Source organism: Pseudophryne corroboree, chromosome 5 (genome assembly GCF_028390025.1).
Source record: "Pseudophryne corroboree isolate aPseCor3 chromosome 5, aPseCor3.hap2, whole genome shotgun sequence".
NCBI lineage: Eukaryota > Metazoa > Chordata > Amphibia > Anura > Myobatrachidae > Pseudophryne > Pseudophryne corroboree.
This window is the reverse complement of record NC_086448.1, coordinates 465653597-465674944: the sequence shown is the minus strand read 5'-3', so window position 1 is coordinate 465674944 and position 21348 is coordinate 465653597. Positions and strand designations below refer to the sequence as shown.

Genomic DNA, 21348 nt, shown 5'->3' with positions numbered 1-21348 from the left:
GCTGCCACCATTAGTATAGCATCATGCTGTGCCGTATAGTGCCATGCGGCATGGCATTGTGCTATATGGTGCCTTCCTGACATCCGTCCTATTTGCAGCTTGCTTTCATTTAAGATCCTAAGTTTGCATTTCAGAATTTAATGCATCTCTAAAACTATTCTATATTGAATGGCAATGTGCTGTATTTGGTGCTTTCGTACCATTTTAAGTCCCTACCCAGCTTGCTTTTTCTTAATATCCTAATAGATTGAATATCTGGGTTAAACCAGTATTCAGCATCCCTACAACTTAGACTTAATTGCTGCTTGCGCCGCTAGGTTAAGTTTGCCATCACCGTTAGTATAGCATCATGCTGTGCCGTATAGTGCCATGCGGCATGGCATTGTGCTATATGGTGCCTTCCTGACGTATGTCCCATTTCCAGCTTGCTTTCTTTTTAAATCCTAATAGCTTGCCTCTCTAAAACTATGCGGTGCTTTACCGTATGGCATGGTACTGTGCTGTTATGGTGCTTTCGTACCATTTTAAGTCCCTACCCAGCTTGCTTTTTCTTAATATCCTAATAGTTTGAATATCTGGGTTAAACCAGTATTCAGCATCCCTTGCAACCATTAGACTTAATTGCTGCTTGCGTCTTTAGGGTAAACTTGCCGTCACCGTTAGTATAGCATCATGCTGTGCCGTATAGTGCCATGCGGCATGGCATTGTGCTATATGGGGCCTTCATGACATCCGTCCCATTTGCAACTTGCTTTCATTTAAAATCCTTATAGTTTGCATTTCAGAATTTAATGCATCTCTAAAACTATGCTGTGTTGCATGGCATTGTGCTATATAGTGCCTTCCTGACATCCTTCCCATTTCCAGCTTGCTTTCTTTTAAAATCCTAATAGCTTGCCTCTCTAAAACTATGCGGTGCTTTACCGTATGGCATGGTACTGTGCTGTTATGGTGCTTTCGTACCATTTTAAGTCCCTACCCAGCTTGCTTTTTCTTAATATCCTAATAGTTTGAATATCTGGGTTAAACCAGTATTCAGCATCCCTTGCAACCATTAGACTTAATTGCTGCTTGCGCCTCTAGGGTAAGCTTGCCGCCACCATTAGTATAGCATCATGCTGTGCCGTAAAGTGCCATGCGGCATGGCATTGTGCTATATGGTGCCTTCCTGACATCCGTCCCATTTCCAGCTTGCTTTCTTTTAAAATCTTAATAGCTTGCCTCTCTAAAACTATGCGGTGCTTTACTGTATGGCATGGTACTGTGCTGTTATGGTGCTTTCGTACCATTTTAAGTCCCTACCCAGCTTGCTTTTTCTTAATATCCTAATAGTTTGAATATCTGGGTTAAACCAGTATTCAGCATCACTTGCAACCATTAGACTTAATTGCTGCTTGCGCCTCTAGGGTAAGCTTGCCGTCACCGTTAGTATAGCATCATGCTTTGCCGTATAGTGCCATGCGGCATGGCATTGTACTATATGGGGCCTTCATGACATCTGTCCCATTTGCAACTTGCTTTCATTTAAAATCCTTTTAGTTTGCATTTCAGAATTTAATGCATCTCTAAAACTATGCTATATTGAATGGCAATGTGCTGTATTTGGTGCTTTCGTACCATTTTAAGTCCCTACCCAGCTTGCTTTTTCTTAATATCCTAATAGATTGAATATCTGGGTTAAACCAGTATTCAGCATCCCTACAACTTAGACTTAATTGCTGCTTGCGCCTCTAGGGTAAACTTGCCGTCACCGTTAGTATAGCATCATGCTGTGCCGTATAGTGCCATGCGGCATGGCATTGTGCTATATGGGGCCTTCATGACATCCGTCCCATTTGCAACTTGCTTTCATTTAAAATCCTTATAGTTTGCATTTCAGAATTTAATGCATCTCTAAAACTATGCTGTGTTGCATGGCATTGTGCTATATAGTGCCTTCCTGACATCCGTCCCATTTCCAGCTTGCTTTCTTTTAAAATTCTAATAGCTTGCCTCTCTAAAACTATGCGGTGTTTTACCGTATGGCATGGTACTGTGCTGTTATGGTGCTTTCGTACCATTTTAAGTCCCTACCCAGCTTGCTTTTTCTTAATATCCTAATAGTTTGAATATCTTGGTTAAACCAGTATTCAGCATCCCTTGCAACCATTAGACTTAATTGCTGCTTGCGCCTCTAGGGTAAGCTTGCCGTCACCGTTAGTATAGCATAATGCTGTGCCGTATAGTGCCATGCGGCATGGCATTATGCTATATGGGGCCTTCATGACATCCGTCCCATTTGCAACTTGCTTTCATTTAAAATCCTTTTAGTTTGCATTTCAGAATTTAATGCATCTCTAAAACTATGCTATATTGAATGGCAATGTGCTGTATTTGGTGCTTTCGTACCATTTTAAGTCTCTACCCAGCTTGCTTTTTCTTAATATCCTAATCGTTTGAATATCTGGGTTAAACCAGTATTCAGCATCCCTTGCAACCATTAGACTTAATTGTGCTTCTTGCGCCTCTAGGGTAAGCTTGCTGCCACCATTAGTATAGCATCATGCTGTGCCGTATAGTGCCATGCGGCATGGCATTGTGCTATATGGTGCCTTCCTGACATCCGTCCTATTTGCAGCTTGCTTTCATTTAAAATCCTAAGTTTGCATTTCAGAATTTAATGCATCTCTAAAACTATTCTATATTGAATGGCAATGTGCTGTATTTGGTGCTTTCGTACCATTTTAAGTCCCTACCCAGCTTGCTTTTTCTTAATATCCTAATAGTTTGAATATCTGGGTTAAACCAGTATTCAGCATCCCTTGCAACCATTAGACTTAATTGCTGCTTGCGCCTCTAGGGTAAGCTTGCCGTCACCGTTAGTATAGCATCGTGCTGTGCCGTATAGTGCCATGCGGCATGGCATTGTGCTATATGGTGCCTTCATGACATCCGTCCCATTTGCAACTTGCTTTCATTTAAAATCCTTATAGTTTGCATTTCAGAATGTAATACATCTCTAAAACTATGCTGTTATATGGCATGGCAATGTGCTGTATTTGGTGCTTTCGTACCATTTTAAGTCCCTATCCAGCTTCCTTCTTAATATCCTAATAGTTTGAATATCTGGGTTAAACCAGTATTCAGCATCCCTTGCAACCATTAGACTTAATTGCTGCTTGCGCCTCTAGGGTAAGCTTGCCGCCACCATTAGTATAGCATCATGCTGTGCCGTAAAGTGCCATGCGGCATGGCATTGTGCTATATGGTGCCTTCCTGACATCCGTCCCATTTCCAGCTTGCTTTCTTTTAAAATCCTAATAGCTTGCCTCTCTAAAACTATGCGGTGCTTTACCGTATGGCATGGTACTGTGCTGTATTTGGTGCTTTCGTACCATTTTAAGTCCCTACCCAGCTTGCTTTTTCTTAATATCCTAATAGTTTGAATATCTGGGTTAAACCAGTATTCAGCATCCCTACAACTTAGACTTAATTGCTGCTTGCGCCGCTAGGTTAAGTTTGCCATCACCGTTAGTATAGCATCATGCTGTGCCGTATAGTGCCATGCGGCATGGCATTGTGCTATATGGTGCCTTCCTGACGTATGTCCCATTTCCAGCTTGCTTTCTTTTAAAATCATAATAGCTTGCCTCTCTAAAACTATGCGGTGCTTTACCGTATGGCATGGTACTGTGCTGTTATGGTGCTTTCGTACCATTTTAAGTCCCTACCCAGCTTGCTTTTTCTTAATATCCTAATAGTTTGAATATCTGGGTTAAACCAGTATTTAGCATCCCTTGCAACCATTAGACTTAATTGCTGCTTGCGCCTCTAGGGTAAGCTTGCCGCCACCATTAGTATAGCATCATGCTGTGCCGTAAAGTGCCATGCGGCATGGCATTGTGCTATATGGTGCCTTCCTGACATCCGTCCCATTTCCAGCTTGCTTTCTTTTAAAATCTTAATAGCTTGCCTCTCTAAAACTATGCGGTGCTTTACTGTATGGCATAGTACTGTGCTGTTATGGTGCTTTCGTACCATTTTAAGTCCCTACCCAGCTTGCTTTTTCTTAATATCCTAATAGTTTGAATATCTGGGTTAAACCAGTATTCAGCATCCCTTGCAACCATTAGACTTAATTGCTGCTTGCGCCTCTAGGGTAAGCTTGCTGTCACCGTTAGTATAGCATCATGCTGTGCCGTATAGTGCCATGCGGCATGGCATTGTGCTATATGGGGCCTTCATGACATCCGTCCCATTTGCAACTTGCTTTCATTTAAAATCCTTATAGTTTGCATTTCAGAATGTAATACATCTCTAAAACTATGCTGTTATATGGCATGGCAATGTGCTGTATTTGGTGCTTTCGTACCATTTTAAGTCCCTATCCAGCTTCCTTCTTAATATCCTAATAGTTTGAATATCTGGGTTAAACCAGTGTTCAGCATCCCTTGCAACCATTAGACTTAATTGCTGCTTGCGCCTTTAGGGTAAACTTGCCGTCACCGTTAGTATAGCATCATGCTGTGCCGTATAGTGCCATGCGGCATGGCATTGTGCTATATGGGGCCTTCATGACATCCGTCCCATTTGCAACTTGCTTTCATTTAAAATCCTTATAGTTTGCATTTCAGAATTTAATGCATCTCTAAAACTATGCTGTGTTGCATGGCATTGTGTTATATAGTGCCTTCCTGACATCTGTCCCATTTCCAGCTTGCTTTCTTTTAAAATCCTAATAGCTTGCCTCTCTAAAATTATGCGGTGCTTTACCGTATGGCATGGTACTGTGCTGTTATGGTGCTTTCGTACCATTTTAAGTCCCTACCCAGCTTGCTTTTTCTTAATATCCTAATAGTTTGAATATCTGGGTTAAACCAGTAATCAGCATCCCTTGCAACCATTAGACTTAATTGCTGCTTGCGCCTCTAGGGTAAGCTTGCCGTCACCGTTAGTATAGCATCATGCTGTGCCGTATAGTGCCATGCGGCATGGCATTGTGCTATATGGGGCCTTCATGACATCCGTCCCATTTGCAACTTGCTTTCTTTTAAAATCCTTTTAGTTTGCATTTCAGAATTTAATGCATCTCTAAAACTATGCTATATTGAATGGCAATGTGCTGTATTTGGTGCTTTCGTACCATTTTAAGTCCCTACCCAGCTTGCTTTTTCTTAATATCCTAATCGTTTGAATATCTGGGTTAAACCAGTAATCAGCATCCCTTGCAACCATTAGACTTAATTGTGCTTCTTGCGCCTCTAGGGTAAGCTTGCTGCCACCATTAGTATAGCATCATGCTGTGCCGTATAGTGCCATGCGGCATGGCATTGTGCTATATGGTGCCTTCCTGACATCCGTCCTATTTGCAGCTTGCTTTCATTTAAAATCCTAAGTTTGCATTTCAGAATTTAATGCATCTCTAAAACTATTCTATATTGAATGGCAATGTGCTGTATTTGGTGCTTTCGTACCATTTTAAGTCCCTACCCAGCTTGCTTTTTCTTAATATCCTAATAGATTGAATATCTGGGTTAAACCAGTATTCAGCATCCCTACAACTTAGACTTAATTGCTTGCGCCGCTAGGTTAAGTTTGCCATCACCGTTAGTATAGCATCATGCTGTGCCGTATAGTGCCATGCGGCATGGCATTGTGCTATATGGTGCCTTCCTGACGTCTGTCCCATTTCCAGCTTGCTTTCTTTTAAAATCCTAATAGCTTGCCTCTCTAAAACTATGCGGTGCTTTACCGTATGGCATGGTACTGTGCTGTATTTGGTGCTTTCGTACCATTTTAAGTCCCTACCCAGCTTGCTTTTTCTTAATATCCTAATAGTTTGAATATCTGGGTTAAACCAGTATTCAGCATCCCTTGCAACCATTAGACTTAATTGCTGCTTGCGCCTCTAGGGTAAGCTTGCCGTCACCGTTAGTATAGCATCGTGCTGTGCCGTATAGTGCCATGCGGCATGGCATTGTGCTATATGGTGCCTTCATGACATCCGTCCCATTTGCAACTTGCTTTCATTTAAAATCCTTATAGTTTGCATTTCAGAATGTAATGCATCTCTAAAACTATGCTGTTATATGGCATGGCAATGTGCTGTATTTGGTGCTTTCGTACCATTTTAAGTCCCTATCCAGCTTCCTTCTTAATATCCTAATAGTTTAAATATCTGGGTTAAACCAGTGTTCAGCATCCCTTGCAACCATTAGACTTAATTGCTGCTTGCGCCTTTAGGGTAAACTTGCCGTCACCGTTAGTATAGCATCATGCTGTGCCGTATAGTGCCATGCGGCATGGCATTGTGCTATATGGGGCCTTCATGACATCCGTCCCATTTGCAACTTGCTTTCATTTAAAATCCTTATAGTTTGAATTTCAGAATTTAATGCATCTCTAAAACTATGCTGTGTTGCATGGCATTGTGCTATATAGTGCCTTCCTGACATCCGTCCCATTTCCAGCTTGCTTTCTTTTAAAATCCTAATAGCTTGCCTCTCTAAAACTATGCAGTGCTTTACCGTATGGCATGGTACTGTGCTGTTATGGTGCTTTCGTACCATTTTAAGTCCCTACCCAGCTTGCTTTTTCTAAATATCCTAATAGTTTGAATATCTGGGTTAAACCAGTATTCAGCATCCCTTGCAACCATTAGATTTAATTGCTGCTTGCGCCTCTAGGGTAAGCTTGCCGTCACCGTTAGTATAGCATCATGCTGTGCCGTATAGTGCCATGCGGCATGGCATTGTGCTATATTGGGCCTTCATGACATCCGTCCCATTTGCAACTTGCTTTCATTTAAAATCCTTTTAGTTTGCATTTCAGAATTTAATGCATCTCTAAAACTATGCTATATTGAATGGCAATGTGCTGTATTTGGTGCTTTCGTACCATTTTAAGTCCCTACCCAGCTTGCTTTTTCTTAATATCCTAATCGTTTGAATATCTGGGTTAAACCAGTAATCAGCATCCCTTGCAACCATTAGACTTAATTGTGCTTCTTGCGCCTCTAGGGTAAGCTTGCTGCCACCATTAGTATAGCATCATGCTGTGCCGTATAGTGCCATGCGGCATGGCATTGTGCTATATGGTGCCTTCCTGACATCCGTCCTATTTGCAGCTTGCTTTCATTTAAAATCCTAAGTTTGCATTTCAGAATTTAATGCATCTCTAAAAATATTCTATATTGAATGGCAATGTGCTGTATTTGGTGCTTTCGTACCATTTTAAGTCCCTACCCAGCTTGCTTTTTCTTAATATCCTAATAGATTGAATATCTGGGTTAAACCAGTATTCAGCATCCCTACAACTTAGACTTAATTGCTGCTTGCGCCGCTAGGTTAAGTTTGCCATCACCGTTAGTATAGCATCATGCTGTGCCGTATAGTGCCATGCGGCATGGCATTGTGCTATATGGTGCCTTCCTGACGTCTGTCCCATTTCCAGCTTGCTTTCTTTTAAAATCCTAATAGCTTGCCTCTCTAAAACTATGCGGTGCTTTACCGTATGGCATGGTACTGTGCTGTTATGGTGCTTTCGTACCATTTTAAGTCCCTACCCAGCTTGCTTTTTCTTAATATCCTAATAGTTTGAATATCTGGGTTAAACCAGTATTCAGCATCCCTTGCAACCATTAGACTTAATTGCTGCTTGCGCCTCTAGGGTAAGCTTGCCGTCACCGTTAGTATAGCATCGTGCTGTGCCGTATAGTGCCATGCGGCATGGCATTGTGCTATATGGTGCCTTCATGACATCCGTCCCATTTGCAACTTGCTTTCATTTAAAATCCTTATAGTTTGCATTTCAGAATTTAATGCATCTCTAAAACTATGCTGTGTTGCATGGCATTGTGCTATATAGTGCCTTCCTGACATCCGTCCCATTTCCAGCTTGCTTTCTTTTAAAATCCTAATAGCTTGCCTCTCTAAAACTATGCGGTGCTTTACCGTATGGCATGGTACTGTGCTGTTATGGTGCTTTCGTACCATTTTAAGTCCCTACCCAGCTTACTTTTTCTTAATATCCTAATCGTTTGAATATCTGAGTTAAACCAGTATTCAGCATCCCTTGCAACCATTAGACTTAATTGCTGCTTGCGCCTCTAGGGTAAGCTTGTCGTCACCGTTCGTATAGCATCATGCTGTGCCGTATAGTGCCATGCGGCATGGCATTGTGCTATATGGTGCCTTCATGACATCTGTCCCATTTGCAACTTGCTTTCATTTAAAATCCTTATAGTTTGCATTTCAGAATGTAATGCATCTCTAAAACTATGCTGTTATATGGCATGGCAATGTGCTGTATTTGGTGCTTTCGTACCATTTTAAGTCCCTATCCAGCTTCCTTCTTAATATCCTAATAGTTTGAATATCTGGGTTAAACCAGTGTTCAGCATCTGCTATTGCCGTTAGTATAGGATCATGCTGTGCCGTATAGTGCCGCTTGGCATTGTGCTGTATGGTGCTTTGCAGTATGTTTTCATGTGGTATGTTGACTTTCTGTAGGGTGTTGTACATTTAAAATTTGCAGTTTTATATTGTTTTAGAGGCTTTATTTACTACTGCTGTTTCCACTTCCCACTAGGGAGCTACTCTATTGAATATTGAGGTAATTAATATCCTAAAACAAAGGTTCCCAAACTCTGTCTCTATCGTTCCATGTTTTAAGAATATTCAGTTCTTTACGGAGCCTTGCTGTATGGCGTTGTGTAGACGTATTGTTCCAGTTATTTAAAGTTGGTAGTTTTATATTGTTTTGTTTTGTTTCCACTTCTCACTAGGGCAGCTATTCTATTGAATATTGTGGTTTTTGGGTTCCTGAAAGAAAATGGTTTGCTTCTTCCATTGGCAAAGTTGCAAGAGGATGACAATGTCTTCAAACAATCTGGATGTTCTAGATGGCTCTGTGGTGGGCAATAAAAGCAAGCATCAGGATCCAGTGCTGCAAACTACAGAGTTTTGGATGCTGCTGGACAAGATGAGTATTGAGTTCAGTGCACAGGTAAATATATCCTGTATACATTTTATATAACTAGATTCCTTTCATATCGTAACAGATTGTATTGCTGGGAGAACACTGTTTAATGCTCTCTAAAACAGTTAGTTGGCATCATGCTCTTTGGCGTTTTGCCATATAGAAATACAAGGTATGGCATTGTGCAGTATAGTGCCTTCCTTGTCTTTTCAGTCCTATATCAACTTGCTTTTTCTCTGGCTGGGTCCACAGGATTATCCACAGGATAACATTGGGATATTGTCGAGCGACAGCGAAAATGGCACCCACACGGTCACGAGCTTTCTGGCCTCCCAGGATGCATTGGGGCCTCCACTATATAGTCCCGCCCACTGACTCAGTCAGATCAGTTTTTTGCTTGGTGCGGCAGGAAGCCGCATGGTCACAGGGCTGCTGTGAAAGCAGCCTCAAGTTTTCATTACTTTATTTTTATAGACTTACTGTTTTGGTTTTTGAGCGACTTCTCTTAACAGCGTCTTAAACGCATATTAGAAAGAGTCGCTCCAACAACTCCCCACCGGGTCGCAACAACACTTACCTTTGCGGTACAGTGCTGTCTCGACGGGCGTCTGTGTCGGATGTTCTAGCAGGTCCAGCAGACGTTACCATGCTGTGGCCGGAGCATGGGGAGACGATGAGTCTATGGACTTCCTCTTACTAGAGGGGTCAGGACACAGCTACACTGATTTGGTGGAGACTGCAAACAGTGTGTTAATGCGCCGAACATCTCGAGTGTGACAGCGCTACGCTCTGGGGATCATAGGCGCCAGGACTAGGTGAGGCCGCGATCCTGGGAGTTTAAGTCAACAGGGGGTTTCAGACGCTCTCCTGACCGTCCCTCCTCCGAGTTCATGGCCAATTCCCGCGTGTCTCTTGTTTCATGAACTGAATGACCTCACTTCCGGCTCAGACGCTACCACGAGGGTACTCGGTCGCAGCTTAGACGCTGCGGTTGTGTACACTGGATATAAACCCGCCCTGACCGAGTCGCAGGCCTTTAGTGTCTGCATGCACGTGGAGTCGCTCCGTGTCCGTTGGTGAGCGTCCGTGTCTGTTATCAGTTACCAAGAGCGGCAGTGTACACCAGTAGCGTCTGAATCCACTCAGCGTCTTACGAGCGTCTTTGCTTGGATATGGAAGTGTGGTGAGTCTCCATGTATCCCGCTCTCTGGAGGCAGGGTATACAGTACTAAAAATTCCTTCTACTTCTTAGTGTGCATTGTTAATTTTTAGTACCTATTGCATATGAGACCTGTATATTACTGTGTTTTCTGCATGTTATGTTGAAAAAAGAACCAGTTAAACAGAAGTACAATTTTCCTACTTATGTATAAGTTATTATAGAGGTTGTATTCTCATATGACAATATCTAATGCTTTAACTTGTGACTGACTGCTAGTATGCGTGCTGACTTTTCTGTGTAATGTCAGTCCTGTTCTGACCCTCAAATCAGGTGCACTGTGGTCAGATTGATTTCACCTCTATATACTGATTATAGGGTGTTTCTCTGACGTCCTAGTGGATGCTGGGAACTCCGTAAGGACCATGGGGAATAGCGGCTCCGCAAGAGACAGGGCACATCTAAAGAAAGCTTTAGGATCACCTGGTGTGCACTGGCTCCTCCCCCTATGACCCTCCTCCAAGCCTCAGTTAGATTTTCTGTGCCCGACGAGAAGGGTGCACACTAGGGGCTCTCCTGAGCTCTTTGTGAAAGTTTTAGTTTAGGTTTATTATTTTCAGTGAGACCTGCTGGCAACAGGCTCACTGCATCGAGGGACTAAGGGGAGAAGAAGCGAACTCACCTGCGTGCAGAGTGGATTGGGCTTCTTAGGCTACTGGACATTAGCTCCAGAGGGACGATCACAGTTTCAGCCTGGATGGGTCACCGGAGCCGCGCCGCCGGCCCCCTTACAGAGCCAGAAGAGCGAAGAGGTCCGGAAAAATCGGCGGCAGAAGACTTTCCTGTCTTCAGATAAAGGTAGGCGCACAGCACCGCAGCTGTGCGCCATTGCTCTCAGCACACTTCACACTCCGGTCACTGAGGGTGCAGGGCGCTGGGGGGGCAGCGCCCTGAGACGCAATAAATCGATAGAAAACCTTTTATGGCTAAAATAAATGCATCACATATAACTCCTGGGCTATATGGATGCATTTAAACCCTGCCAAAACATACAAGAAAACGGATGATAATGACGCCGAAAAAGGGGCGGAGCCTATCTCCTCAGCACACTGGCGCCATTTTCCCTCACAGCTCAGTTGGAGGGAAGCTCCCTGGCTCTCCCCTGCAGTCACTACACTACAGAAAGGGGTTAAAAAAGAGAGGGGGGCACAAATTAGGCGCAGTATAAACAATACAGCAGCTATAAAGGGAAAAACACTTATATAAGGTTATCCCTGTATATATATATAGCGCTCTGGTGTGTGCTTGCAAACTCTCCCTCTGTCTCCCCAAAGGGCTAGTGGGGTCCTGTCCTCTATCAGAGCATTCCCTGTGTGTGTGATGTGTGTCGGTACGTTTGTGTCGACATGTATGAGGAGAAAAATGATGAGGAGACGGAGTAGAGTGTCTGTAATAGTGTTGTCACCCCCTGGGGGGTCGACACCTGAGTGGATGTACTGTTGAAATTGCGTGACAGTGTCAGCTTTGTATAAAAGACAGTGGTTGACATGAGACAGCCGGCTACTCAGCTTGTGCATGTCCAGACGTCTCATACAGGGGCTCTAAAGCGCCCGTTACCTCGGATACAGACGCCGACACGGATAATGACTCCTGTGTCGACGGTGAAGAGACAACCGTGATTTCCAATAGGGCCACACATTGCATGATTGAGGCAATGGAAAAAGTTTACACTCTTCTGATAATATAAATACCACCAAAAAAAGGGGTATTATGTTTGGTGAGGAAAAACTTCCTGTAGTTTTCCTGAATCTGAGAAATAAAATGAGGTGTGTGATGATGCGTGGGTTTCCCCCCGATAACAATTGATAATTTCTAAAAAGTTATTGGCAGTATACCTTTTCCCGCCAGAGGTTAGGGTGCGTTGGGAAACACCCCCTAAGGGGGATAAGGCGCTCACACGCTTGTAAGAACAAGGGCTCTACCCTCTCTGGAGATGGCCGCCCTTAGGGATCCTGCTGATAGAAAGCAGGAGGGTATCCTAAAATGTATTTACACACATACTGGTGTTATACTGCGACCAGCAATCGCCTCAGCCTGGATGTGCAGTGCTGGGTTGGCGTGGTCGGATTCCCTGACTGGAAATTTGATATCCTAGATAAGGACAGTATATTATTGCCTATAGAGCAATTAAAAGATGCATTTCTATATATGCATGATGCACAGCGGAATATTTGCCGACTGGCATCAAGTACAAGTGCGTTGTCCAATTATACCAGTAAAGTGGTCAGGTGATGCGGATTCCAAACGGCATTTGGAAGTATTGCCTTAAAAAAAGGTAGCCTCTCAAAATAAGACGCCGTATTATCAGGCGCAGTCCGGGTTGGCAAGCGGACAAAAAGGTTTCCTCTTTTCTGCTCGTGACAGAGGGAGAGGAAAATGGCTGCAGAGATCAGCCAGTTCCCAGGAACAGAAACCCTTTTCCGCCTCTGCCAAGCTCTCAGTATGACGCTAGGGCTTTACAAGTTCAGGCACGGTGGGGGCCCGTTCTCAATGAATTTCAGTGCGCAGTGGGCTCACTCGCAAGTAGACCCCTGGATCCTTCAGGTAATATTTCAGGGGTACAAATTGGAATTCGAGACGTATTCCCCTCGCCGTTTCCAATACCGACATCTCCCGCTGACAGGGAGGCAGTTTTGGAAGCCATTCACAAGCTGTATTCCCAGCAGGTGATAATTAAGGTACCCCTCCTGCAACAGGGAACGGGGTATTATTCCACACTATTGTGGTACCGAAGCCAGACGGCTCGGTGAGACCGATTTTAAAATCTAAAATCTAAAATCTTTGAACACTTACATACAGAGGTTCAAATTCAAAATTGAGTCACTCAGAGCAGTGATTGCAAACCTGGAAGAAGGGGACTACATGATGTCTCGGGACATCAAGGATGCTTACCTTCATGTCAAAATTTACCCTTCTCACCAAGGGTATCTCAGGTTATGGTACAGAACTGTCACTATCAGTTCAGACGCTGCCGTAGGGATGGTCCACGGCACCCCGGGTCTTTACTGAAGTAATGACCGTAATGATGATATTCCTTCGAAGGAAGGGAATTTTAGTTATCCTTTACTTGGACGATTCCCTGATAAGGGTGAGATCCAGGGAACAGTTGGAGATCGGTGTAGCACTACCTCAGGTAGTGTTGCGGCAGCACGATTGGATTCTCAATATTCCAAAATCGCAGCTGGTTCCGACGACTTGTCTTCTGTTCCTAGGGATGATCCTGGACACAGTCCAGAAAGAAGGTATTTCTCCCGGAGGAGAAAGCCAGGGAGTTATCCGAGCTAGTCAGGAACCTCCTAAAACCGAACCAAGTCTCAGTGCATCAATGCACAAGGGTTCTGGGTAAAAATGGTGGCTTCCTACGAAGCAATCCCATTCGGCAGATTCCACGCAAGACTTTCCAGTGGAACCTACTGGACAAATGGTCCGGGTCGCATCTTCAGATGCTTCAGCGGATAACCATGTCACCAGGGACAAGGGTATCCCTCCTGTGGTGGTTGCAGAGTGCTCATCTTCTAGAGGGCCGCAGATTCGGCATGCGGGACTGGGTCCTGGTGACCACGGATGCCAGCCTGCGAGGCTGGGGAGCAGTCACACAGGGAAGGAATATCCAGGGCTTATGGTCAAGCCTGGAGACATCACTTCACATAAATGTCCTGAAGCTAAGGGCCATTTACAATGCTCTAAGCTTAGCAAGACCTCTGCTTCAAGGTCAGCCGGTGTTGATCCAGTCGGACAACATTACGGCAGTCACCCACGTAAACAGACAGGGTGCCACAAGAAGCAGGAGGGCAATGGCAGAAGCTGCAAGGATTCTTCGCGGGGCGAAAAACCATGTGATAGCACTGTCAGCAGTTTTCATTCCGGGTGTGGACAACTGGGAAGCAGTTTTCCTCAGCACGACCTCCACCCGGGAGAGTAAGGACTTCACCCAGAAGTATTCCACATGATTATAAACCGTTGGGAAAAACTCGACAGGTATTGCGCCACGTCAAGGGACCCTCAGGCAATAGCTGTAGATGCTCTGGTAACACCGTGGGTGTACCAATCAGTGTATGGGTTCCCTCCTCTGCCTCTCATACCCAAGGTACTGAGATTGATAAGATGGAGAGGAGTAAGCACTATATTAGTGGCTCCGGATTGGCCAAGAAGGAATTGGTAACCGGAACTTCAAGAGATGCTCACGGAGGATCCGTAGCCTCTACCTCTAAGAAGGGACCTGCTCCAGCAAGGACCTTGTCTGTTCCAAGACTTACCGCGGCTGCGTTGACGGCATGGCGGTTGAACGCCGGATCCTGAAGGAAAAAGGCATTCCGGATGAAGTCATCCCTATCCTGATCAAAGCCAGGAAGGATGTAACCGCAAAACATTATCACCGCATTTGGCGAAAATATGTTGCGTGGTGCGAGGCCAGTAAGGCTCGACGGAGGAAATTCAACTGGGTCGATTCCTACATTTCCTGCAAACAGGAGTATCTATGGGCCTGAAATTGGGGTCCATTAAGGTTCAAATTTCGGCTCTGTCAATTTTCTTCCAAAAAAGAACTAGCTTCAGTCCCTGAAGTTCAGACATTTGTTAAAGGGGTACTGCATATACAGCCTCCTTTTGTGCCTTTAGTGGCACTTTTGGGATCTCCAGGTGGTTTTTGGGTTCCAAAAGTCACATTGGTTTGACACACTTAAATCTGTGGAGTTAAAATATCTCACAGAAAAAGTGGTCATGCTGTTGGCTCTGGCCTGGGCCAGGCGCGTGTCAGAATTGGTGGCTTTATCCTGTAAAAGCCCTTATCTGATTTTCCATTCGGACAGGGCGGAATTGAGGACTCGTCCTCAGTTTCTCCCTAAGGTGGTTTCAGCGTCTCACCTGAACCAAACCTATTGTGGTGCCTGCGGCTACTAGGGACTTGGAGGACTCCAAGTTGCTAGACGTTGTCAGGACCCGGAAAATATATGTTTCCAGGACGGCTGGAGTCAGGAAATCTGACTCGCTATTTATCCTCTATGCACCCAACTAGCTGGGTGCTCCTGCTTCTAAGCAGACTATTGCTCGTTGGATTTGTAGTACAATTCAGCTTGCACTTTCTGTGGCAGGCCTGCCACAGCCAAAAATCTGTAAATGCCCACTCCACAAGGAAGGTGGGCTCATCTTGGGCAGCTGCCCGAGGGGTCTCGGCTTTACAACTTTGCCGAGCAGTTACTTAGTCAGGAGCAAATACGTTTGTAAAATTCTACAAATTTGATACCCTGGCTGAGGAGGACCGGGAGTTCTCTCATTGGGGGCTGCAGAGTCATCCGCACTCTCCCGCCCGTTTGGGAGCTTTGGTATACTCCCCATGGTCCTTACGGAGTTCCCAGCATCCACTAGGACGTCAGAGAAAATAAGAATTTACTTACCGATAATTCTATTTCTCGTAGTCCGTAGTGGATGCTGGGCGCCCATCCCAAGTGCGGATTGTCTGCAATACTGGTACATAATTATTGTTACCAAAAAATTCGGGTTATTGTTGTAGTGAGCCATCTTTTCGAGAGGCTTCTCTATTATCATGCTGTTAACTGGGTTCAGATCACAAGTTGTACAGTGTGATTGGTGTGGCTGGTATGAGTCTTACCCGGGATTCAAAATCCTTCCTTATTGTGTACGCTCGTCCGGGCACAGTATCCTAACTGAGGCTTGGAGGAGGGTCATAGGGGGAGAAGCCAGTGCACACCAGGTGATCCTAAAGCTTTCTTTAGATGTGCCCTGTCTCCTGCGGAGCCGCTATTCCCCATGGTCCTTACGGAGTTCCCAGCATCCACTACGGACTACGAGAAATAGAATTATCGGTAAGTAAATTCTTATTTTTTCAGTCACAAAAATTGTGTAGTCAATATCAGAAAAAATGTCTGTGAGCGGCAAAAGTGATGAGGAGAATTTGTCAAGCACTCCCATAGCCCTAACATGCTTATCTTGTAAGTCAGGGGTAATTGATATGAATCAATTGGTCACTTATGAGGGTTTGTGTGCAAACTGTTTCACTTTTCAGCAAAGTAAAAAAACAGGAGTTAGTTCAACCTCCAGTAGAGCCACCATGGAATGTGTTCGCAAAGGCTCTGTCTTCAATAGCGGACAGGTTAGCTCCAGTAGCTCTACCTCAAGTGTTAGGTTACACTATGAACCCATACATGCAGCTCCCTTCCTATGGTTTGGTTCCAGTAGCCTCTACAAGCAACCAAGGGGCAGGTAAGACTAAGACAGATACGTCTGTATGGCAGACTACACAAGATGATACATCGGATGATGATGCGGAAACAATAGATTCAACTCCGTATGATGATCAGTCGCAGAGCTTTAGTTCAGATGATGTAGCTGAACTCATTAATGCAGTAAAGGCTGTGCTTTCTCTGGAAGAACCAGCCAAGACAGCGTTAAAAGCAAAAGCATCTGTATTCAAACGAACAAAGTCAGTGAAAGCTGAATTTCCAGCGTCAGAGGAGTTGACGGAAATGATGGATGAGTCTTGGGCAGCGCCCGGTAAAAAGTATAAGATTCCTAGGAGATGGGATTCTTATTATCCATTTCCTGCTGGAGACTGTTCGAAGAGAGAAGTTCCTCCAAAAGTAGATGCACATGTTCTGCGACTTGTGCATAAATATGCTTTGCCACTGTCATCTACCTCTTTGAATGATGTCACAGACAGGAGGGTAGAGAGCCTATTGAAAAATATATTTTCTCTAGTAGGAGCAGTGGTAAGACCTGCTATGGCTTCGGCCTGGGTAGCAAAGGCAATGGGCGAATGGATAGAGGAACTAGAGAATGACATCCCCTCTCCTACTAGGGAGCAAGAGGATCGTCTTTGCCGTCTAAGACAATCTGCCCAGTATTTAGAAGAAGCAGCCATTGATGTAGGCACTGTTGCTTCTAAAGCTTCAGCCCTGGCAGTAGTCGCTCGCAGAGCAGTCTGGCTACGGACCTGGAAGGCAGATGCGGAGTCCAAGAAGAAGTTGGAAGCATTGCCTTTCGTGGGTAATATATTATTTAGAAAACCTTTATCGGATATCCTAGAGTCAGAGGCTGAATCGAAGGAGGTCAGATTTCCGGCTACCTATAACCCTAAGTCCAAGGGTTTAAAATTTCGCTCATTTCGCTGGCAAAGCAAAGCGAAAGGTAAAGAGGAGCCTAAACAACCCCAGTTTAAATCCAGGGGTAGGAAGCAGTGGGCTAGCAAAAAGCCAGCTTCCAAACCTGAACAGAAACCCTCAGCCTGAAGAGACGGGCCTCCGCCTGGAGGATTCCAGGGTTGGGGGCCGACTCCTGCAATTTGCACACACATGGCAACAGTCAACAACAGATGCCTGGGTGCAGAAGGTAGTATCTCAGGAGTATAGGTTCCCATTCAGGAGGCAGCCTCCTCAAAGATTTTTTTGCACCAGCCCGTCTCGTATAGAGTCGAAGGCCAATGCCCTGCAAGAAGCAGTCCAAAAATTACTGCAGTCAGGTGTGATTGTCCCAGTACCTCCATCACAAAAGGGACAGGGGTATTACTCCAATCTGTTTCTAATCCAGAAACCAAATGGGTCATATCGACCAATTCTAAATCTGAAGATGTTGAACAATTACATATGGATCCCGAAGTTCCACATGGAGACGTTACGTTCCATAATGTTGGCTATGGAACCGGGAGACTATATGGTATCTCTGAATGTCCGGGATGCTTACCTACATGTGCCTATAGCACTCTCACATCAGTGTTACCTCAGGTTTGCCATCCTCAAGGAACACTTCCAGTTCCAAGCTCTGCCCTTCGGGCTAGCTACAGCACCCAGGGTGTTTACCAAGATCATGGTGGTTATGGCAGCTTGTCTGCGCAAACAAGGGATAACAATATTCCCATACCTAGACGACCTATTAATCTTAGCACAGTCGCAAGATTTACTGTTGAGCCATCTCCAACAGACGATAGTTTGTTTACAGAGACACGGGTGGCTCATAAATTGGGAGAATTCATCCCTGAATCCGTCACAGCGGATGTTTCATTTGGGAGCCATATTGGATTCAGACCTACAGAGAGTTCTCTTACCAGAGAAGAAAATAGTCAAGGTGCAGGTCTTGGCTCAGGAAGCGTTGCAAGCCCAGACAATGTTAGTCCATGCAGCAATGCGACTGTTGGGTCTGATGGTATCAACGTTCGACATGGTGTAATATGCGCAATTCCACTCCAGACCGTTGCAGCATCTCATTTTGACCAAATGGAACGGAAATCATCAAACAATAAAGAAGCAGATGATAAAGATTCCAGTGAATGTAAAAAGGTCTCTAGCGTGGTGGCTACAGACAGACCATTTAAACAAGGGGAGACCCTTTTGGATAAAAGAGTGGCAAGTCCTGACGACAGATGCCACCCTGCAAGCCTGGGGGGCAGTACTCTTAAGCCTATGGTTCCAGGGAAAATGGACCGCAAGGGAAAAGTCGCCTGCCGATAAATCTGTTAGAAATAAGAGCCATTTACTTGGCCCTAGTTCAGGCAAAGGACAATCTACAAAGAAGACCAGTCCAGATCCGCTCAGACAATGCGACGGCAGTAGCCTACCTCAATCATCAAGGAGGAACTCACAGCAAGAGTCTGATGAAGGAAGTAACTCCCATTCTAAAATGTGCGGAACTCCATCTCCCGGCATTGTCAGCAGTATTTGTCCCGGGTGTACTAAATTGGGAAGCGGATTTTCTCAGTCGGCACACCATTCAGGAAACCGAATGGGCATTACACCCAGAAGTGTTTCAGACACTGGTGAACAGATGGGGTCTACCGGAGATAGACCTTATGGCGTCTCGTCTAAACAACAAAGTTCCGAGGTACGGATCAAGAACAAGGGACCCAGGAGCGATCCTGGTAGACGCACTGTCAGTAGAATGGAGGTTTCAGCTGGTATATCTGTTCCCTCCAATATCTCTGTTACCCAGAGTAGCGAGAAAGATAAAACAGGCAAAAGGAGCAATCATTCTAATAGCTCCAGCTTGGCCAAGAAGGCATTGGTACACAGATCTGTTGAGAATGTCCGTGGAAGCACCGATACTGCTCCCTCAACGTCCAGATCTGTTAATGCAGGGTCCTTGTCAGTCATCTGGATTGCCTATCTTTGTCGGCGTGGCTGTTGAAACCTCTATCTTAGAGGCTAAAGGATTTTCAAAGCAAGTAATCCAAACCATGCAAGGAGCAAGAAAGCCTTCTTCGGCACGTGTATATCATAGAATATGGCAAGCCTATATTCATTGGTTTTCTGGAAAAAATTACAATACGAGATCTTTTAAAATAGCTAGAATTTTGGATTTCCTGCAGGCAGGATTGGATAAAGGGTTGAAAGTTGCCTCCTTGAGGGTGCAAGTCTCAGCGTTGACTGTATGGTTTCAGCAGAAGATTGCTGACCTACAGGATGTATGTACTTTTTTCCAAGGAGTAGTACATATTCAACCTCCATTTGTTCCTCCTGCAGCTCCTTGGGATTTGAATTTAGTTCTTAAATTTCTCCAGGGTCCTTTGTTTGAACCATTTGAGAGAGCGGATCTTAAGTGGTTAACGGTTAAAGTTCTTTTTTTACTGGCAATGGCGTCAGCCAGAAGAGTAAGTCTCCTTTCCTAAGTTTTTTTCCAGACAGAGCAGTTCTCAGAACGAGATCTAGCTATCTTCCAAAGGTGGTATCAAAATTCCACCTGAATGAAAAGATTGTAGTCCCCGCTTTTCAGGTATTGGGACTATCTGCGGGAGAAGCGTCGATGGACGTGGTCCGGGCTTTAAAAATCTACATAGATCGTACTAGTGCCATCAGGAAAACAGATTACCTCTTCATCCTCTACGGATTCCATAGAAGAGGATGGCCTGCTAGTAAACAGACGCTGGCGAGATGGCTCCGAATGGTAATATCTGAAGCTTATTCTCATGCAGATCTCCCTATTCCGGCTAATGTCTCTGCACACTCTACACGTAAGGTAGGTCCTTCTTGGGCAGCACAACAGGGTGCATCAGCAGAACAGATATGTAGGGCAGCCACATGGTCTTCCATAAACACATTCATCAGACATTATGCCTTGGATACTTTTGCCTCTCATGACGCAGACTTCGGGCGAAAGGTCCTCCTGCACAATCAGGAGCGTCCCCGCCACTAAAATGGCTTTGGGAATCCCAATGTTATCCTGTGGATAATCCTGTGGACCCAGCCAGAGAAATGAACGTTATGGTAAGAACTTACCGTTGATAACGTGATTTCTCTTATGTCCACAGGTATCCCACCCTGACGCATCTGATTTGAGGATCTAGACAAACACTAAAAACCTTTTCCTTCTTGTAAGGAAGGGTGTGCATGTGTGTTCTTATCGCCTGTACAGGTCTCTACTTAATGTTCCTGCCTAAAAATCGCTGTGGAAAGAACTGATCTGACTGAGTCAGTGGGCGGGACTATATAGTGGAGGCCCCAATGCATCCTGGGAGGCCAGAAAGCTCGTGACCGTGTTGGTGCCATTTTCGCTGTCGCTCTACAATCAGTGATCGCGCTGAGCCCAAAAAAGAGTGGGTCCCAGGGACCCCTCACTTTTAAAAATTGGGGTCCTACCGGTCCTTTTCTGGGTCCCATCGGAATTAAGGTTTTTATTAATCTTAATCTTATTTGGACACTACAGAAGTATTGCAAGGTGGGGTAATGGGGTGACAGTGCTGCTGGGCTGTGTAGCATGCAGGACACTCTGCCCCAGAGCTTTAACTAGATATTTTGGTGCCCTTTGGCAGAAAGTGAATTGGAGCTCCACCTCCCAGAATCGAAACTACAGGCGGGGCGCGCCGCAAAAATTTAGGGGCATGGCTTCATGGGGAAGGGGCGTGACCACATAATAGTGCCAATTCACATTACACCACACTGTAGTGCCGCTTATACACATTGCACCAGATAGAACCTCCTATACACACTGCGCCAGGTAGAGCACGTTATACACATTGCGCCAGGTAGAGCACGTTATACACAATGCGCCAGGTAGAGCACGTTATACACAATGCGCCAGGTAGAGCACGTTATACACACCGCACCAGGTAGAGCACGTTATACACACTGCGCCAGGTAGAGCACGTTATACACACTGCGCCAGGTAGAGCACGTTATACACACTGCGCCAGGTAGAGCACGTTATACACACTGCTCCAGGTAGAGCAC

The 21348-nt window shown here is 45.0% G+C and overlaps 1 long non-coding RNA gene across 4 annotated transcripts in view; it reads left to right on the top strand.

Moving 5' to 3' along the window:
- The window catches only part of LOC134927877 (uncharacterized), a 158703-nt gene that overhangs the window by 36474 nt on the left and 100881 nt on the right, over positions 1–21348 (top strand). For all 4 annotated transcript variants that reach the window (XR_010177761.1, XR_010177760.1, XR_010177758.1 and 1 more), the window contains exon 6: positions 8765–8985. This is a non-coding gene — a long non-coding RNA (uncharacterized LOC134927877). The remainder of the gene's footprint in view (positions 1–8764; positions 8986–21348) is intronic.